Source organism: Passer domesticus, chromosome Z, assembly GCF_036417665.1.
Source record: "Passer domesticus isolate bPasDom1 chromosome Z, bPasDom1.hap1, whole genome shotgun sequence".
Classification (NCBI taxonomy): domain Eukaryota; kingdom Metazoa; phylum Chordata; class Aves; order Passeriformes; family Passeridae; genus Passer; species Passer domesticus.
This window is the reverse complement of record NC_087512.1, coordinates 75959464-75970873: the sequence shown is the minus strand read 5'-3', so window position 1 is coordinate 75970873 and position 11410 is coordinate 75959464. Positions and strand designations below refer to the sequence as shown.

Sequence of the window (11410 nt, the reverse complement as noted above, 5' to 3'; positions counted from 1 at the left end):
GTTTGCATCCGCCCCATGACTTGTATGTGTACAAAACGCCTTGGGCAGTACAGCTAGGGGCTTTTCATCCTGTTCTCTTCGCCTGGACTAAACTGTTCCTTGTGGAACCTGAAGACGGGACGCCTCCTCCTTTCTCCTGTGCTTCGTCCCTGTCGTGGCTTGTGTCTGGCACTGGAGAGCAAGTGGCACTAAAGGCTCTGCCTCTGGTAAATCCCCATAGCGAGGCAGTTCCCGACTCCTGCCGTAGTGCCGGAGTTCTAAGAGCTAGCCCAGGTTCCAGCACTCACTTCACTAATGTACTGAATGCCCCTTCTTCAGTGCCTGCTCTGGTGCTCTGCCATCTCACACAGCAGAGTGTGATTCACATACTGCAGCCCAGAGTTAGGTTGTTGCAACATTGAAATGGGTGTGGTTGGCAGGATGGCTGGGCATAAATCACTACAGAACTAAAGCAAATGCGTGCACGGTCCCAGGCTGGACTTGAATAGGCACAGGAATTGTGGAAAGATGAGGACAAGATAGCAGAGAACAATGGATAAATAGATATGATTCATGCTGACAAAATTGAAACAGTAATCAATATTGATAATTAATATTTGGAAATAAAAAACCAGTTAAAGGTGTCATGCCAAGCAAGAAAGGGAGAGGAGGGGTCCACCCCCAACCTTCTCCTGCAGATGTTCAGAACAGGAGGAAGCAAGAGATAACTATGACTAAATTTCGTTGGAAGAGAGGAGAATTTGGTTGGACACCAGGAAAATGTTTATTGTAGCAGGCACAGGGCCTGCACGGCCTCCCTGGCGATCAGAAGCCTGAGCTAGGAAATGCCAAAGAGTAGCATGACTAAGGCTTTAGAAACCCCTCTCTTCCGCCTTTCCGGACCCTGTTATCTCCCTGTATATCCATAGGTCACTTTTCCCCTGACCCTTACTATTGGACAGTTTTCAAAACCCCTGTAAGGTATAAAACCCCTAACTCTGCCCACTTCGGGAGAGAAGAGCTGTCACTGGACCCTTCGCGGAGACCCGAATAAAAGAACCCTGCGGAACCCATACAGCGCTTCTCCCTCTCTCTCTGCGTCTGCTGCGGCGGCGGTACCGACGGCACCAGGCAAGCTAAAAGAGCTGAAATCACTAAAGAGCTGACTGCAAATCACTATAGCCTGCCTGGGTTGCCTGAGCCCCCCGCTGAGCTATCCTGGCCCTCCGCTGAGCTATCCTGGCCGGCCGGCATTCCCCGCTGGGCTTCTGCCCTGAGGGTAATAGCCCAGCCATAGATGGTGCACTGAACATAGCGGACGCCCGAACAGCGAGGGGCCCCTGGGCCGACATCTGAACCGCCGTGATATCCTGGCCGCGGAACTGAATGCCGGACCTGGCATTTCAGAGGAGCAGCATTTCTTCGTGAAATTGTCACTGCCTCCGCGCCAGAAATCCTGGAAGGAGAAGCTCTCCGTTATAGAAGGACTCTTCTGGACAGGAGGTCAGCCGACCCGCACCCCGACACCTGAACACTTGTTCATGGAGGCTGATGAGCAGACGACCCCCAGCAGAACTTTGACCCACAACAGGCTGAAAAGTGTAAGTTTAACACAGCCTTTCTTGCGCACAAAATATTTTTCCTTGGGTCCTTTTTTTTTGGGTTTTTTTCTTTTTTTTTTCTCTTTTTTCTGCTGGCGGGAACTGAAAAATGGGATCAAAGCTTAGTACGTTTAAGCCATCCCAGAACGAGAGAGATTTATATTCCCTAATCCTAGAAATCCTATCTTCTAACAACTTTTCTTTTTCTAAAGGTAACCTTTCAAAAACTAACCTGAAAAAATTTATAAAGTGGATTCTCTGCCACTTCCCAAACACTAATACACAGACTATTACCTTAGACTCCTTTTGGGATACAATTGGGACCACGATATATAAGTTTCAAACTAACCAAGACTTTTCTGTAACCCGGTTTTTACCTATATTTCACGCTATCACTAAAGCTGTAGAAAAAACTAACAAAAAGATAGTAACTTCAGGGCTAACTTCTGTTGAACGAAAGGGGAAGTTCTTATCTGACTCAACAGAAGCGCCTATTTCAAATGCTAATCGAGGAGATAACACCCCCTCCACCATGGATTCCAGTACTCCTCTGGATCCAAGCGTCCTGCCATCTGCGCCGCAACCCCCCGACCCCAGGGCGCCCATGGCCCCTGCCCACCCCCTCTTCCCCCCTGCCTGCCCCTCGGGAGCCACACCCTGCGCGCCTCCTTGCTCTGTGTTATCTCCGAGAGCATCTGCGCCAGTTCCCGCCAGGACCGACCCAAACCCCACCCCTCCCCCTGCTCCCCCCGACCCTACTGGGCCCCCCCCCACCCCCTTTGCCGTCCCTCCTGCCCCTGCCATGCCCGCCCCCACTCCCTCCCCCACCCTCGCCCCCCCCGCTACCATCGTGTCTTTCCCTGCCCCCGGCATCATCCAGGCTGCGGCAGGGGATCAGCCTGCCTGCGTATCCGCGCCCCCCCCACCATCGCACTTTCGCCTGCCGCCGGAATCGTGCCTGCCCGCGTATCGGCCCCAGACCCAAGCCACCCTGTATCCGCCGCACCCTCTTCCAGTCCCGCCGCCTCCTCCATCCCGCACCTCCCCTGCCCCCATACCCACGCTCCACAGCCCCCGGTCGGGACCCCCCAGACTTCCTTCAGTTCTGCCCCCCCTCCCCACGCCCCCCAGTCCTGTGCCTGCTGTATCACGCATTGCATGGCCACTCCAGCCCTGCTGCCTCCCTGTAGCCACGTTCTGCCATGTGCTGCCTTACACTCTCCACAGACACATGCACCTCTGCCAAATGTTGCTCCAGCCAGCCATAAGAAACATAAGGCAAGGCCTGATAGCTCTCACTTCTCGTCATCTGATGACAGCAGTGACAGCGATTCTGATTTGGAAATAGAATATGTTGATCCTTGGGCAATAATAAAAATGGAAGCCACACAGGCAGGGGAGTGGCAATTAGCTCAGAGAATTACTGCCTTTCCAGTAGATTATAAGAAGGGAAAAAGAGGAGGTGCCACTACTAGAAAGACATGGGAACCTATTACAAATAAAGAACTTGTGCAGTTAAGAAATACAGCCACAGAACATGGTAGAAGTTCACATATTTTTAGAAATTTCCTAGAGGCTACGTTCTCAGCACATGTTTTGGTACCCCACGATATTAAAAATATTGCCCAGTGCCTCCTTTCTCCCGCCGAGTACATGCTTTGGGAAAGGCATTGGAAAAAGCAATTAAAAACATTATCAGATAACTACGCTGCAGATGCTGATAAGTCAAATTTTACACTCGAACAGCTGGCTGGTGAAGGGGATTTGCAAAAGCCCTCTGACCAAGCTGATACTTTACCTAAGGCAACATTACAAGACGTGGCTATAGCAGCAAAAACCTCCTTACTCCTTACCCCTGATGACCCTACCCCTACCCAATATTTTTCCACTATCAAACAAGGAATAGATGAAAGCTTTACCAAATATGTGGATAGAATTAAGGATGCTCTGGAAAAACAGATAGAGAGCACAGAGGCAAGAAAAGAACTGTTGTGTAAACTTGCCACGAGTAATTCAAATGAAAAATGTAAAGCAATTCTGAGAGCCTTACACTTAGACACAGAACCTACCATAGAGCAAATGCTGGAAAGCTGCACACGCCACTTGTCCACTGAAGATACAGTGGCCCAAGCAGTAACTAAGGGTGTTGCAGAAGGAGTTTCTAGTGCATATGCAGTAATAGCTTCTAAAGACCAGGTCCGCTGCTACTGAAATAAATGGGCAGGAGATCTTTCTCCTTTTTAATGCCTTTATTAAGAAGAATCAGCTCAGGTGGGGAGAAATCGACGGGTTGCGCCCTCGCCGCCGTTGCTCCCAGGCGTGGCACGAAGAAGGAGGATGATGCAGCTTTGTCCGCTGGTCTGCAGACAGAACTGGGGACTCTGTCCTCACGGGAGAGTCGTGGAGTCCTTGGTTTGTTTGTTTAAAAACCCGGGGGGTCTCTTTAATCAGTTTCTTTTCAGGTTAGAGTGAGAAACAAAAAGGTCCAAGCAGGTACGGGACTATGCTCCCATCTTTAGACGTCACTTAAGTCACTTGCTGGCTGGTGATTTTAGGGGTTTTTCTTGTAAAAACTGTAAAACTGTAAAAACCCAAGGTGCACTGCATTTCTTATTTGCATACTGGCTCCGATGTCACTCCTATTTTCTTTACCTTGGAGGGGTCTGTCCTGGTGTCTTTTTTTGGCAAGTGGCCAGCATCAGGGAAACAATCAGTTAATCACCGGCCATTAACGGGTGATTAAGGGCTTTCCTTTGGCAGCACACCTAAAGAAGTCTGACCGGTTTGACTTGCTTTTTTTTAACTCTGAAACTAAAAAAAATACAATTTTCTATTCATAACAGCTCCCCCCTTTTTTTCTTTGATCAGGCTTAAGCTTAAGCTTGCATCAACTTATAATTTTTGGCTCATTAACATAGAATTTCCTATATTTTTTATATTGATTATACTTTTCCTCAGCACTGAGGTGATCATATTTACTAAACTTCATTACCCTTTTTGGTTTTTTCAGGTTAATTCCTTTAGAGATCCTTAAGTTATTCTGTACAGCAGATGTCACTATTTTTGTTAAACATGGAAATAAGAACAGACTAACAAGTGTGCCCACAGTGAAGGTTATAGTTTTCCAACTTTTTTTGAAAATCCATAGATTATCCCACCAACTGGAATCAAGTGTAAGAGTCCTTTGATTTCCTAAATATGCTAGTTTTTTTATTTAGTTTAAAGTGTTTCTAATGACTGCTACAATTAATTTGATTTGATAAACTACTGTTTTGGTTTGGTTGAGTTGGTCATTAATATGATTAAGAGCTAATGCGGTCTGATTAGATATTACTTCTAATTCTGATTGTAGCTTCAAAATTTTGTTTAACATATATTGTTTCTTCAGTTTTGTTTTTCTCAAATCCTCATATATAGGAACTCTTAAACTTGATCCAGATTCTTTGTGTAATATAAAGACAGTTTGTTTTAGAATTCTAATGATGCCACCACTAGACCAGCCTCTTGGCAATTCAGTGGATGTTGTGGTACCATTGACCCAAAACAGGTGTTTAGGGGTTTCCTGAAAGATATTAATTTTTGTCGTGCCCTCCCAATATTTAGAAATACTTTTTCTTTTTATCAGATTTACCAGGTTTGCTTCAGTAGCATCACATTCAAAGCACCACCAGGTTTCTCCTACAGGGTGCTCTCCCAGGAGTGGCTGCCTAAAGGTGGCAGTGTTCCGGGTCATCCAATATATTTTTTTATTCTCTTGATAAAAGATCAATTGGGAGAGGTTAACACAATTGTTGTGGACTCTCAGCAAGGAGCTTACTTCTTTCTCATAGAAAGGTTGGTAGTACTCATTGCACAGCTCTCCTGGGCTCTCCAGAGCACCACTAGCAATCAGAGCCAGCACTATTACCCTTCCCAAGAGTCCGGTATGGGTCATCATGCACAGCGTGCCCACCTGGCCTTGCCTCTTGAGGATTTTACTGAGAAGAAGTCTCCAAGCTCTTTAGAGTCTCTTGCTCCTCTGGTTAAACCTCTCTTGATCTGTCCGTGCTAATTTGGTCTCTCCTAGGGGAGCACTCTGGAGAAGATTAACCTGGGGTCTTTAGTACTAAGTTGGGACGACTTCACCAGAATTACTTATTAACAATTTTTAACTTTTACAAATTTCTTAAAACACTTCAAGACATGTTATGATTCTAAACTTTTTTCTTATGCAGTTCATCAGTCTTTTTGAATGTCAATTTTAAGTCATTTGGTCCTTTTATAATAGTATATTCAGCTGAATTAACTCCTGATGCGGTTGAATCCTGTCCTGAGTTAGAGTGTGAGGGTGGTGTGGAATCTGGTCCAATACCAGAGGGAGACACTGAAGAATTTTGTCCCATGCTCGGGGGTGGGACTGGTCCTTTAATTCTCGTGATGTGGGTCCAACCTTTTTCTCTGGTTCGCACAGCCGAATTAGTGATGAGGAGTACCTGAAAGGGGCCTTCAAATTTAGGCATTAATGGTCTATAATTCCAGGATTTTATTAAAAGCCAATCTCCTGGGTTGATGTCATGTGCTTTTGTATCAAGAGGGGAGGTTTGGGGGAGGTATCCTCTCTTTCTAAGTCCTTCTAGGGTTCTTCCAATTACTTCTAAATATTTCCTTGTAGCTTCTTCTCCTTCCAGATAGTCTCCTGTGCTATAGGGTGTTAACAAGAATGGCAATCCGAACATTATTTCATAGGGTGAAATCCCTATATCAGACCGGGGTCTTGTTCTGATGCGCAAGAGCGCTAGGGGCAAACACTTTAGCCAATTCATTTTTGAGAGTTTTGTTCATTTGTTCCACCCTCCCAGAACTCTAGGGGTGCTACGGAGCGTAATCTCCATTTTATTCCTGAAGCTTCAATTATAATTTGCAATGTTTGGGCCACAAAATGTGGACCTCGGTCTGAGTCTATGGTATTCACTATTCTATTCTGGTTCACTTTTTGGCAAGTTAAACACTCTTTTATAATTGTTTTTTGCTAGGTCATATACGCTTATGCACAGGTTATTTCTTAGGAAATAATCACATAGTCCTTGGACTCCCCAGTGGGTTAGTTTCTGTAGTTCTGTTAGCACCATCCCAGCAAGTGCTTTGTTTAGCAACACCCGTCCGTCAGATATTAACCACTCCCCCATATCCCTTGATGTAACTTTAAATTTCACAAAATATGAGTTCTTTTTTTCTTTTTCCCTTCTCGGGTGTGGTTTCTGCTTAAAAAAACTTTTACCAGATCTTCTGGTCTTAAAGCTGCTTCCTTTGCTATCTTGATCAGCTAGCAAAGATTTCACAACTTTAGGCTAAACAGTCTGAGGGGGGTCCAGTTGCTCCACAGTAATAGCAGCAGCTTTCACTCAAAGGGACTCGAGGCCTCTCCATGCCTCCTGCCCCTGACAGTACTGCCGTATCCTTGCCTGCTCCTGGTGGTGGACCCCCCCACTCTTTTGTGGCCTCGTACTGTAGGAAAGAGTTGTTTGCTCCCACACTTTCTCTGGCTATAGCAAGCATGATCTTAGCTTTGGCCTTCGCTTTTTCTTCTTCCCCCCTTAAATACACTTTCAATGCTTCCCTCAATAACTCGTTAATATCTTTTTCTTGCCAATCCTCTATCTTTTCCAGTTTTCTCCGTATATCAGGCCAAGATTTAGTAACAAATTGGACTTTTAGTAGCATTTCACCTTCGCTGGTGTCCAGGTCTGTTTTGGAGTACAATTGAAAGTTCCGCCTCAGGCGATTAAGCCAAGTGGCCGGAGTTTCATCTTTCTCCTGTATACCTTCAAATGCCAGTTTTGTATTAGTTCCTTTGGGAATTGATTCTCTTATCCCTCGAATTATCAAGGACCTGTACTCCATCATGGCCTTCCTCCCTTCCTCCTGGTTAGGATTCCAATTGGGATCCACTAGTGGCAATTTTTCTTCTCCTGATGGCACTTGGGGCCCTGGACGGTTATCTTTTTCCCAAACTCTTATGCTTGCGGCCCTAATCATTCGGGACTCTTCTGGGGAAAATAATATATTTAGCATTTGAGGGGTATTAGCATTAGCTTGGACTTGCTGTAGGCTAATGGCTGTACCTGGTGATAAGGGGTTACTAGATAAGGAGGAATTTGTGTCCCAGTTAGGAGGAGGTGGAGGGACTGCAGTAGGAGGGGGAGAAGAGCTTGGGTGCATATTAGGTGGAGCTGGAGAAGGGGTGGAGCGTGCAGCAGGTGTAGTAGGTATTAGTGGTGGTGCCGAAGCAGCTAAAGGAGTCAAAGGGGGTGGTGAGGGAATGGCCCCCATGGCAGCCGGGAGAAGAACTGGATCTGCTATTTGAGGTGCTCGAAGGAGAGGGTTATAAGGTGGAGGGGCATCAGGAGGCAAGTAGTCTAGGGGGTCCCACCTTTTACCAATTTCTTTAATTCCAGCATCTCCTCTTTCATTCCCTTCTTTCTTGCTCTGCACTTTACAAATTTGCACTCCTTCATTCTTTATAGCATTCAACCAACAAGCTACATACAATAATTCCTCAGGATCACTATCTCGAGCCGTCAGATAATTACTCAGCTGTTGACACATCCACTTGTCTTTCGTCCCACACCATGGCCATCCTCCTTGCACTTCTAATTCTGGCCACACTTCTGAACAGTAATGAATCATCTTAACTTTATCTAATCCTTCTGTGCCTTCTATAAAGTCCCATTTCTCTAATAGTTCACCTAGGGGACTGTGGGGAGGTATATTCTTCAATCTTTGGCCACTTTTTTTACTACCGCACCCTCCCATATTTTTCTGCCTCTAAACAAATCACAAAGATGTCTTTTTTTCTCTAAAGGAAATATTTAAGAAGTCTTAATTATTTAAGAAGTCTCGACCTCCTGCCAAAACTCCAATTTCACTGACCCTTTTCGTCAGGACTTTGTTAAGACCTTGTCCTTCTCTTGCCAAGACTCAACAAACAATCAAAATACAAAAAAACATCCTCGAGGTCCTGACCTCTGAGGTTTGCCTGACCTCCTTCGCCAGGACTTAGAGAGACCTTGGCCTCCTTTGCCAAGGCTCAAACAGTCAAACCTCGAAACCCTGGCTTCTGAGGGGTGCCTGACCTCCTTTGTCAGGGCCAAACTGCCTGATATCCTAAATCGCCTAACTTCCTTCGTTAGGACCTGTATCAGAGCCTTTGGGGTGCGTGCCACTCACAAAGTATTTCCTCCGCACGCCCGGAGGGCGGTCCTCTTTACCCCTCTGGAGGCGCCTCAATCACCAATTCCACTCGCTTTCCCCTGTTCCCGTCCGGCCCCCTCACGGGGGTGCGGAACCGCGGTACTGAGGGGTCCTCACTCGCTTCAAGGGGCCGAGCTGCCGGCCCTCGTCTCACTCACACACACTCGCTCGCCTCCCTCTCCCACCGCCGGATATTCTCACCAATCCGGCGCTGCTCCGTGTCACTGTCCCAAGCCGATCTTCTCTGGTCCCGATAGCCAGCTGTCCTGCAGGTCCAGGGTGGGCGGCCGTCCCAGTCCTGGTGTCCTCTTCAGGCGTGGCTATCCCGGACGAGTCCCCAAGCTGAAATAAATGGGCAGGAGATCTTTCTCCTTTTTAATGCCTTTATTAAGAAGAATCAGCTCAGGTGGGGAGCAATCGATGGGTTGCACCCACACCGCCGTTGCTCCCAGGCATGGCACGGAGAAGGAGGATGATGCAGCTTTGTCCGCTGGTCTGCAGACAGAGCTGGGGACTCTGTCCTCACGGGAGAGTCGTGGAGTCCTTGACTTGTTTGTTTAACACTCCGGGATGTCTTCTTAATCAGTATCTTTTCAGGTTAGGATGAGAAACAAAAGGTCCAAGCAGGTACGGGACTATGCTCCCATTCTTAGACGTCACTTAAGTCACTTGCTGGCTCGTGATTTTAGGGGTTTTTCTTGTAAAAACTGTAAAACTGTAAAAACCCGGGGTGCAATGCATTTCTCATTTGCATGTTGTCTCTGGTGTCACTGCCCATTCTCTTTACCCTGGAGGGTTTCCCTTGGTATCTTTTTGGCAAAGGACCAACATCAGAGGAACAATAGTTAATCATCGGCCATTAACGGGTAATTAGAAACTTTTTCTTTGGCAGCGAAACCAAAGGAGTCTGACCCGGTCTGACTTGTTTTTTTTTTTGTTTTTTTTTTAAACTCTGAAACTTAAAAAAAATACAATTTTCTATTCATAACAAGAACGTCCTTGTGGACCTGGGCACGGGCAAGGCGAAGCTCATCGACTTCAGGTGCGGCACGATCCTCCAGGACATGTTCTACACCTAGATGTCAGGTGAGCCCAAAGCCGGGGCCCAGCCGGGCAGGGGAGGTTCCCCCTTTGCTGGCAGAGGGGGAACAGGGAGGGAGGGATGGAGGGGGAATACTCCTTCAGCCGGCTGCAGCCAAGTTGCTTTTTGGCGGGGCAGGGGCTGGCTGCTGTGGAACGGGAGCTGGCTGGCAGGGAGAGGGAGCAGCATCGCCTGATGAGCTGCACCTGCGTCCCATAGGAACGCCATAGGAGTCCCATAGGAGTGCAGCCCACCGGAGTGGATCCTCTTCAGCTGCTGCCATGGCCAGCCAGCCACCATCTGATCCCTGGGCATTCTGCTCCATGACCTGGTCTGCAGGCACTTTCATTTCTACAGCAATGAGGACATCGTCAGGGGCTAGCTCTTCTTTCCACCCTGGGTGTCTCAAGACGAGGATGCACCTTCTTACAAACGGTGGCCCTTTTCTACAGGAAACAAAATTCAGCCCCCAGTGTTTCGAGGTCGGGTCAGAGGTGGAGTCTGGAGCTCCAAGAGCACGCAGAGCCCGAGTTACTAGACTGTTGATGTTTGCAATATTTAGAGGCTGCCTATATGCATGTACTCACAAAAGCTTTGCCTCCATCGGGATTAGCTCTCCTTCCTCTGAGCCCCACATGCAGCAGAGAGAAGGAGAATGGGGAAAATGGCACCGGCAATGATGATGACAGAAGAAAAAAAGAGGAGTTGAGTTCAGAGGAAAAAGGATGTAAGGTAAGGAGACCAAGCTAAGTCCTGTGTGGTAGATTTTTGGTTCATGTGCTGTAGGTGTAGCTCTGAGAACTTTTCTTGTGGTGTGGGCCCAGGGAAGCAGCTGGCCAAGGACGAGCTCACTGTGCTTCAAGCTGTGTCCAGAGGGAAGGGATGGCTGGTCCATGGGGACAGCAGCCCAGATCCCAGGCACACGATTGCCTTTGCAGCAGGGCCAGGACGTGCAGTTGTTTTGGGTTTGCTCTGGCATACAGGAGGAGGCAGATGAACAACAGCTTTGGTAGACAGAATGTCCAATTAAAGGTTTGGGAACTTGATTTCAGCCTTGCAGAGAAAGGGCCCAATGTATACAGGAACTGACCCTTTCAGTGTACTTTGAACAGGTCCTGATTTGGCTCTCTAGCTGGGCCAGAAATGATGGGATACTAAGCATGGATGTGCATCTGCCCCTGCTGCCTCCTCCCCCATTCCTGGCCGTGGCATGGGGGCCCTGGAGCAAGTTGGGCAGGCAGAGACCTTGCAGAGAGCAGCAGGGCAGGGAGCTCTGCTGAACTCCCTAAATGGCAGTAAGGCTGAGATGATGGATGTGTGGGAGCTGGAGAGCAGCGAGCATCCCGAGAGCTCAGCAGCAGCATCTGGGCTCCAAGGCTGCTGGGGAAGTGTAGGAGGGAAGGGCAGCAGCAGCAGGAATGAGAGGCTTGAGACAAACAGGTTTGGACATGCTGCAGAATGGCTTTGTGGGGACTTGGCTGGAGATCAGCACTGGCTGTGAGACACCTTAGGGGCAGGG

The 11410-nt window shown here is 47.8% G+C and overlaps 1 long non-coding RNA gene across 1 annotated transcript; it reads left to right on the top strand.

The window, feature by feature from the left end:
- The first annotated feature begins 1326 nt into the window (after nucleotides 1-1326).
- On the top strand, nucleotides 1327-11051 carry LOC135290630 (uncharacterized). The gene is made up of 4 exons (XR_010353393.1): nucleotides 1327-1580; nucleotides 9803-9896; nucleotides 10111-10373; nucleotides 10505-11051. It is a non-coding gene; the product is annotated as an uncharacterized LOC135290630 (long non-coding RNA).
- The last annotated feature ends 359 nt before the right edge of the window (nucleotides 11052-11410 follow it).